Here is a 6,504-nt window from a genome sequence, read left to right as displayed (position 1 = left end):
CAGTTCGGATCTGGTGCGCGCGTCCCCAACCCCTGATGGCTCTCACGCCGCACCCGCCACTCCAGCTCCGCACGCCCCCTCCCCCCCCCACGGTCGCCGTGGCCCACTAGCGTCGTGTGCTCCTCTCGCCGCGCCGCACTCGTTCCTGCCGTTGCTGCGCCGGTGCCGACGTGGGTAAGGTGTGGGCGAGGCGGGCGTACCGGTACGACGAGATCGAGCCGAGGTGGCAGGCGCGCTGGGAGGAGCACCGCACGTTCCGCACCTCGGACGCCTCCAGGCCCAAGGGCTACATCCTCGGCATGTTCCCTTACCCAAGGTACCCATCCAAGCGCCTCTCCTCTCCGGCTCCCCGTATGGAATTCTTCATCAAATTACTCGAGTCGCCTATGAATACGTGGCTACCTGGCCACAGATTTGTGTTTGAGTTGTGTATATAAGAATAATGGATGGTTCTGCAGTTTTAGTTTCTTCACCAGTGTGTGTGCATTCACAATTTTGTGCTCGAGTCATAGTTTCCTTTTCCTCTCCTCCTTTTCAGGTTCGGTTCAAATAGGTGCTTGACTGTGATTTGTGAATGGGGGTGATTGGCGCAAACTAGCGAGTGAGCGATCGATCTTTTGGATTAGCTGCTTGCACAGAGCACGGTCAGCGTCAGTTGGGGTCGAAATTGCTGTCACGGCAATAGTTTCGGGATAGCTCCTCGGCTAGGTGTATCTATTATATAACAACATGGCAATCAGATATTGTCATTCTATCAGTCCACACTCCACAGGCTGACATATATCACTTCCAGTAATCTGATAATTATACTCTGGATGGGATAATGTGCTATAGTGCTACAGTTAGGCAATCTGTGAATTGATAGGGTCGTGATGTTGGTGCCACACAAAATTAGTGGGGCATGCACAGTGTGTAAGTTAATTTTTTAGAGGGACTATGGAACCACACATCTGAATTCTGAAACCATCAAAGCTTTGTATGATAATTCAGACCAAAACCAACCTTGGTTCCACTTTCTACCCAGTAACTCAAAGTTGCTCTGGGCTTTTAGTATCGTGGTGAGATTATATGTGCTGCATCGACGCGTTAAATGCATGGCAGCACATTTGAACGTTGTGTCCTATTGTGTTACATTAGTCATAGTTTCGTTACAGATATTTCAGTGCCACTGTTTCCACAATCGTCGCATCTTCTAAAATAGAGTGATTGGTTTGAATTCAAGTGCAAAATGTAGGCAAATGGGTGCTAGCTGTACATATTAATTGCCTCCGTTCAGTGTCGATTTCTTCAGTGTACTACTGCTAGTGTCGATTGATGCATTGGTTTGAGTTTGATTTAGTCAGGCAGGATTAGTAATTCATTTTTTAGATTAATTTGACATGGCTTTGATGAACTATGTAATACTCCCTCTGTCTCAAAATATAAAATGTCTTTTGGTCTAAATATTATCCAGTACTATTGCCTACATGCTTCTAGAGACTGATGCTTTTAATTTTGCTCAGTTTTTATGCTTCAGATCGCTTCCTCCATGACACCCCGATCCGGGCGGCGGCAGCAGCGATGGCATCGACAATCGAGTGTGCCTAACTCTGCATCTATAACTGGCCTGTCTTCTTTGGACGGTCAGCTGCTTCCTCCCCACATTGAAATCTCGACCCCTTTCTTATTGATGGAGTCGTTGACTGATTCGTATGTGCGTGGATGCAGGGTGCAGGTGCTCTACTACGCGCTACTCCGAACGGGTCACCTGGACAGATGTTTTGCTTGTTTTTGAGCTACTACCACTTTTTAAGCTACTGCCACTTGTTTTTGTCGGTAATCTGAGCACTTGTTAGTTTAGTCAGGTAGGAGATTAGAGTGAAATGATCCTGTAGGAGGTCCTGGACGATGATGTGCAAACAATTATTTTCTATAGCATTAGTATGTCAAATTTGTCTAAGTTAGTACATGAGGATTCTGCTAGCTGACATACTAATGTTGGTCAACGAGTGATGCTTCATAGCGGACAACTACTGGTTTTAATATGCAAACAACAACAGTGCTAGAGATGCTATGTAATAATTAATGTGTACTTGTTGAAAGTTCTTGCTTATATTAGTGTCTCTTATTTATTTTCTAATTAATGTCTCTCATTTTTGTTCTAGTTAATGTGTAACTGAGAATGAACATACTTCTCTCTTTTTAGACTGCTAGATTGCACAAGTTGAACGATCTGCTCTAGTTTAAACAAGTTGGGATACATCAATATAATAGGACTTTGTTTGCACTTCACCTAGCTTGTAACCAATTTCCTTATTGCTAATTTACCTCAAGTTTATCTAACATGGTTGAAATGAGCGCTGTAAAGTTTCATGTCTAAGCTCAATTTTTATCCTAAGTCCTGAAGTAATTATTTTGGTTACATCATAGTTTGCTGAGAATATTAACTTGAACATTGTATGTATGCCCTGATGCATGTACACACACGGCATCAAATATTGAGCTGCAGCGAAACAACCTGGAGCTAGAGAACATCAAGGATAAGATCAAGGAAGTTCTTGCCTTGTTGGCAACATTGTGAGGTTCATGCATCATTAGGATTTCTTGAGTGATCTCAGTACTGTCATTGTGATGTTCCTAACCTCCCTCTTTTCGCTATCCAGATCATGACCAAGCATGACAAGAAGGGAGGCTCATCAACCACCTACCAGCACACCTATCATGACCGATGATGAGACGCTGAAGGTGCGCTTCTTGTTTGTACATTCCTTGCTTGGTTGGTGTCATGGAGATATGCACGTGCCATGTGTTGTACGACCTCTTTGTTTTTGTTTCTTGTCATATGTACTTATCTGTTGGCTTGTCCCTGATGTAATACCCACATGGACTATCATATTGGTGGTTGGCTAACGAATTGCATTGCAAATATACTGTTCTTCATCGCCTAATGCTTTTGGTTGCCGATAACAGGACCTATAGCTAGTAAACCTGTAATTAGCAAGTTATGTTTATGGTCTATCATGCTGAAATACAAAAAATGTTTTGTGTCACATGCCTAACAGACTTTCAACTATATACCTAGTTCGGCTGTAGAGAAAAATGCACCTGGTTGTTTAACACATTGAACTACTCAGCCTACCTACTCAAACTACCATCAGTATCCAACAAACGGCTATGGAAATAATTTTTGCCATCAATCCTTTGTTTTAGACAAGTATTAATATTTTGGCATGACAAAAAGTTGCAAATTCTAATGATGGTTTATGTTCCTTCTTTTAGGTTACGAGAGATGATGCTGGAGAGATGCCCTTCCTGTAGGTCTACACATAAGCGGAAGTTCATGGGTATGCAAGATTTGATGGTTAAAATGGTTGATGTGATGTGAATGAGTGTATGGAAACTGGTTGTTGTGATGTGAATGAGTGTTGTAGTTTCACGTGTTCTGTTCTGTATAGCATATTGTAATAAACTTATTTTAGCTGTTATTTGAAGATTTTCATATGCTTTCTCTCTTCTGTCTGTTTGATATATACATATATATTGCTTATTAATAAGTTGTGAAAAATCTGACATTTGGGACCCATCTGTAAACTGGAGCTGGGAAAAAAGCTGGAAATAAAAAATAAATTGACTGCAAAATGTTGTGCGCTAGAAAATAAAAAGGCCAAATTGTAGGCCAGGCCCATGTAGCTAACCAAAATTAACATAAAATACATATATTAAAAGGGCTTGCCTAAACAAATACATGGGCCAAATTACTGGGTCAACCCATGTAGCTAATAAAAGCACATGAAAAAATACATTAAAAAGGCCGAATTGTTGGGCTAGGCCCATGTAGAAAATCGAGTTGGACCGGGCTGATTCTTGTGCCACATCAGATTGCCACGTCGGATGCCTACATGGCCTGAGGAGGCTGCTAGTGACCAAATCAAAACAATAGGCATGTTTTGGTCGTAAACGTCTACGACCTTCTCACAGAGAAGGTCGTTAATTTCAGTTTACGACCGCCAGCTTTTGACCTTCTGTTTTTAGTCACAAGAAGGTCGCAAATGAAAAATAATGACCTTTCAGTGACCAATAGTCAAGGTCACAAGTTGACATATTTCTTGTAGTGGATCAATTTCCTAGTCAACCATCCATCCTTAAATAGCCCCAAGCCAAGCACGCTTAACTTCGAGATTCCTTTCAGATGGGCTCTCAGAAAAGAAGGTCCACCTTATTTCTATGAATAGTTAATGTTGGTGTCAAAATCGGCGGATCTCGGGTAGGGGGTCCCGAACTGTGCGTCTAGGCTGGATGGTAACAGGAGGCAAGGAACACGATGTTTTACCCAGGTTCGGGCCCTCTTGATGGAGGTAAAACCCTACGTCCTGCTTGATTAATATTGATGATATGGGTAGTACAAGAGTAGATCTACCACGAGATCAAGGAGGCTAAACCCTAGAAGCTAGCCTATGGTATGATTGTTGTATGATGAAGTTGTCCTACGGACTAAAACCCTCCGGTTTATATAGACACCGGAGAGGGTTAGGGTTACACAAAGTCGGTTACAATGGTAGGAGATCTTGAATATCCGCATCGCCAAGCTTGCCTTCCACGCCAAGGAAAGTCCCATCCGGACACGGGACAAAGTCTTCAATCTTGTATCTTCATAGTCCTGGAGTCCGGCTGAAGGTATAGTCCGGCTACCCGAAGACCCCCTAATCCAGGACTCCCTCAGTAGCTCCCGAACCAGGCTTCAATGACGACGAGTCCGGCGCGCAGATTGTCTTCGGCATTGCAAGGCGGGTTCTTCTCCAAATTTCGTGTACCTGCTAAATAATGTCCGATTTTCGTAATGTAGCGCACCTTGGCTTCCACGCCCAATAATGGCCATCTTCCACGTGTCAAACGAATGCGAAAAGTCGGGGTGTTTTTACATTCACACCCATAGCTGCATAAACGAGCCACCTATTTAACGGGATGGGGATTCAGATCCAAACCACACCTTCTTCTCCCCGCGAGTAATCATCAGAGCGCCTCCAACAAAGGTCCATTCCAACATGGCCAGCCGTCGCAGCTCCTCCCCTCGCCCTTCCAGTCCTAAACCTGGAGACTGGGAGAGGTGCTCCATCCCGCACAGTGAGCTAGTGTCGCTTCAGGTCAAGGGATTTCTCCCTCAGGCCTATATGGTCCTGGTCCGAGCCAGACTCGCCACCTATAATGGTGGAGAGCAAGCGAAGAGCACCCCCAATCCCTCCAAAGGAGAGCGGGTGTGCCTCGTCCCTTATCTAATAAGAGGACTTGGATTTCCAATTCATCCATTTCTCCGTGGGCTTCTGGAGTTCTACGGCCTCCAGCTGCACAATCTCACGCCTGCCTCTATATTGCATATCGCGGGCTTCGTCGCCCTTTGCGAGCTATTCTTGGGTGTTGAGGCTCATTTCGCGCTGTGGAAGAGGTTATTCTGCTTGGTGCCCCGCTCTCAAGAGGGGTCTATATATCAAGTGGGCGGAGCCGAAGTGTGGCGTATCGCCAGGACCAGATATCTATCCGGAACCCCAAAGAAGGCGTCCGAGGACTGGCCTTCAGAATGGTTTTATATAGATGATGTCCCACTGCCGGATCCTATTCGGGTCGGTCTCCCCGAATTCAACAGTGCTCCCTTAAACTAATGCCTAAGCTGGCGTCCGCGGAGCTCTCAGAGAGAAGGCGACAGGGACGTCCTTCACCTGATGGGTCGGATAAGACTATTGGCTCATTCCGGACTAACCATGATTGGAGTCATGGCCGCATGCATTATGCGGGGGGTGCAGCCGCTTCAATATAGAGGCCACCCCATGTGGGATTTTAACGGGGAGGATGACGCCACCCGTTACGGTCGTAAGGGGCCAGCCTCAGCTGCCGCTCTAGTAAAGATCTTATCCTCTTTGTACAAGGGAGAAGAAGAGGAATTCCTCCGCGTCAACCCGCAGGGCGGATTTACTATGTACAACCCTCCGAGTTGGGTAAGTGGACAATTGTGCTTACCCATCCGTTTTATATTCCCATGATTAAATATGTAGTCTAACAATTTCAACGCAGGAACTGCGTCAGGAAGTAAAGGATATAAACAGCCATCCCCCACAGCCCGAGGATCCGGAACGGTCCCTCGATCCGGACTCCGAAGAGGATCCGAACATATCGGTGGAGCTGATTGACGGGGTGTTTCATCAGCTAAGCAAGGACAATACCTTGGTGGCCATTACGGCTGATTACCCAGGGTTAATCCCGGCCTCCCAGGTAACAGAGAGCGGAGTCTCATCCCCTTGAGAAGGAATACATTCTCACGCATTTCAGTTTTCCTGACAACGACCGTGTTTTGCAGGGAAGGTTTCCGAGGCGGGAGGCCGAACCTGCGGCGGCTAGCCAACAAGGGGCCGCAGGGCCCCGTGGGGTAAAAAGGAATGTAGTCCGGACTGAGACGCCGGTGCAAAGGTATAGTGCACCCTCTTTTTCCCTGGTGTTATTCCTTCAGGGCATATTAACGTTCGTGCTATCTTCATG

At 45.8% G+C, this 6,504-nt stretch overlaps 1 long non-coding RNA gene across 2 annotated transcripts; it reads left to right on the top strand.

Moving 5' to 3' along the window:
- Positions 1–9: 9 nt before the first annotated feature.
- LOC119269415 lies at positions 10–3,480 on the top strand. 2 transcript variants are annotated; one of them, XR_005133610.1, is made up of 5 exons: positions 10–316; positions 1,503–1,622; positions 1,708–2,556; positions 2,643–2,724; positions 3,259–3,480. It is a non-coding gene; the product is annotated as an uncharacterized LOC119269415 (long non-coding RNA). The 2 variants fall into 2 exon arrangements; XR_005133609.1 differs by having other exon boundaries at positions 1,708–2,561.
- The last annotated feature ends 3,024 nt before the right edge of the window (positions 3,481–6,504 follow it).

The sequence above is a fragment of the Triticum dicoccoides genome, chromosome 3A (assembly GCF_002162155.2).
Source record: "Triticum dicoccoides isolate Atlit2015 ecotype Zavitan chromosome 3A, WEW_v2.0, whole genome shotgun sequence".
In the NCBI taxonomy this organism is placed as follows: domain Eukaryota; kingdom Viridiplantae; phylum Streptophyta; class Magnoliopsida; order Poales; family Poaceae; genus Triticum; species Triticum dicoccoides.
The sequence above is the reverse complement of the archived record's forward strand: the minus strand, read 5'-3'. Positions and strand labels throughout refer to the sequence as shown.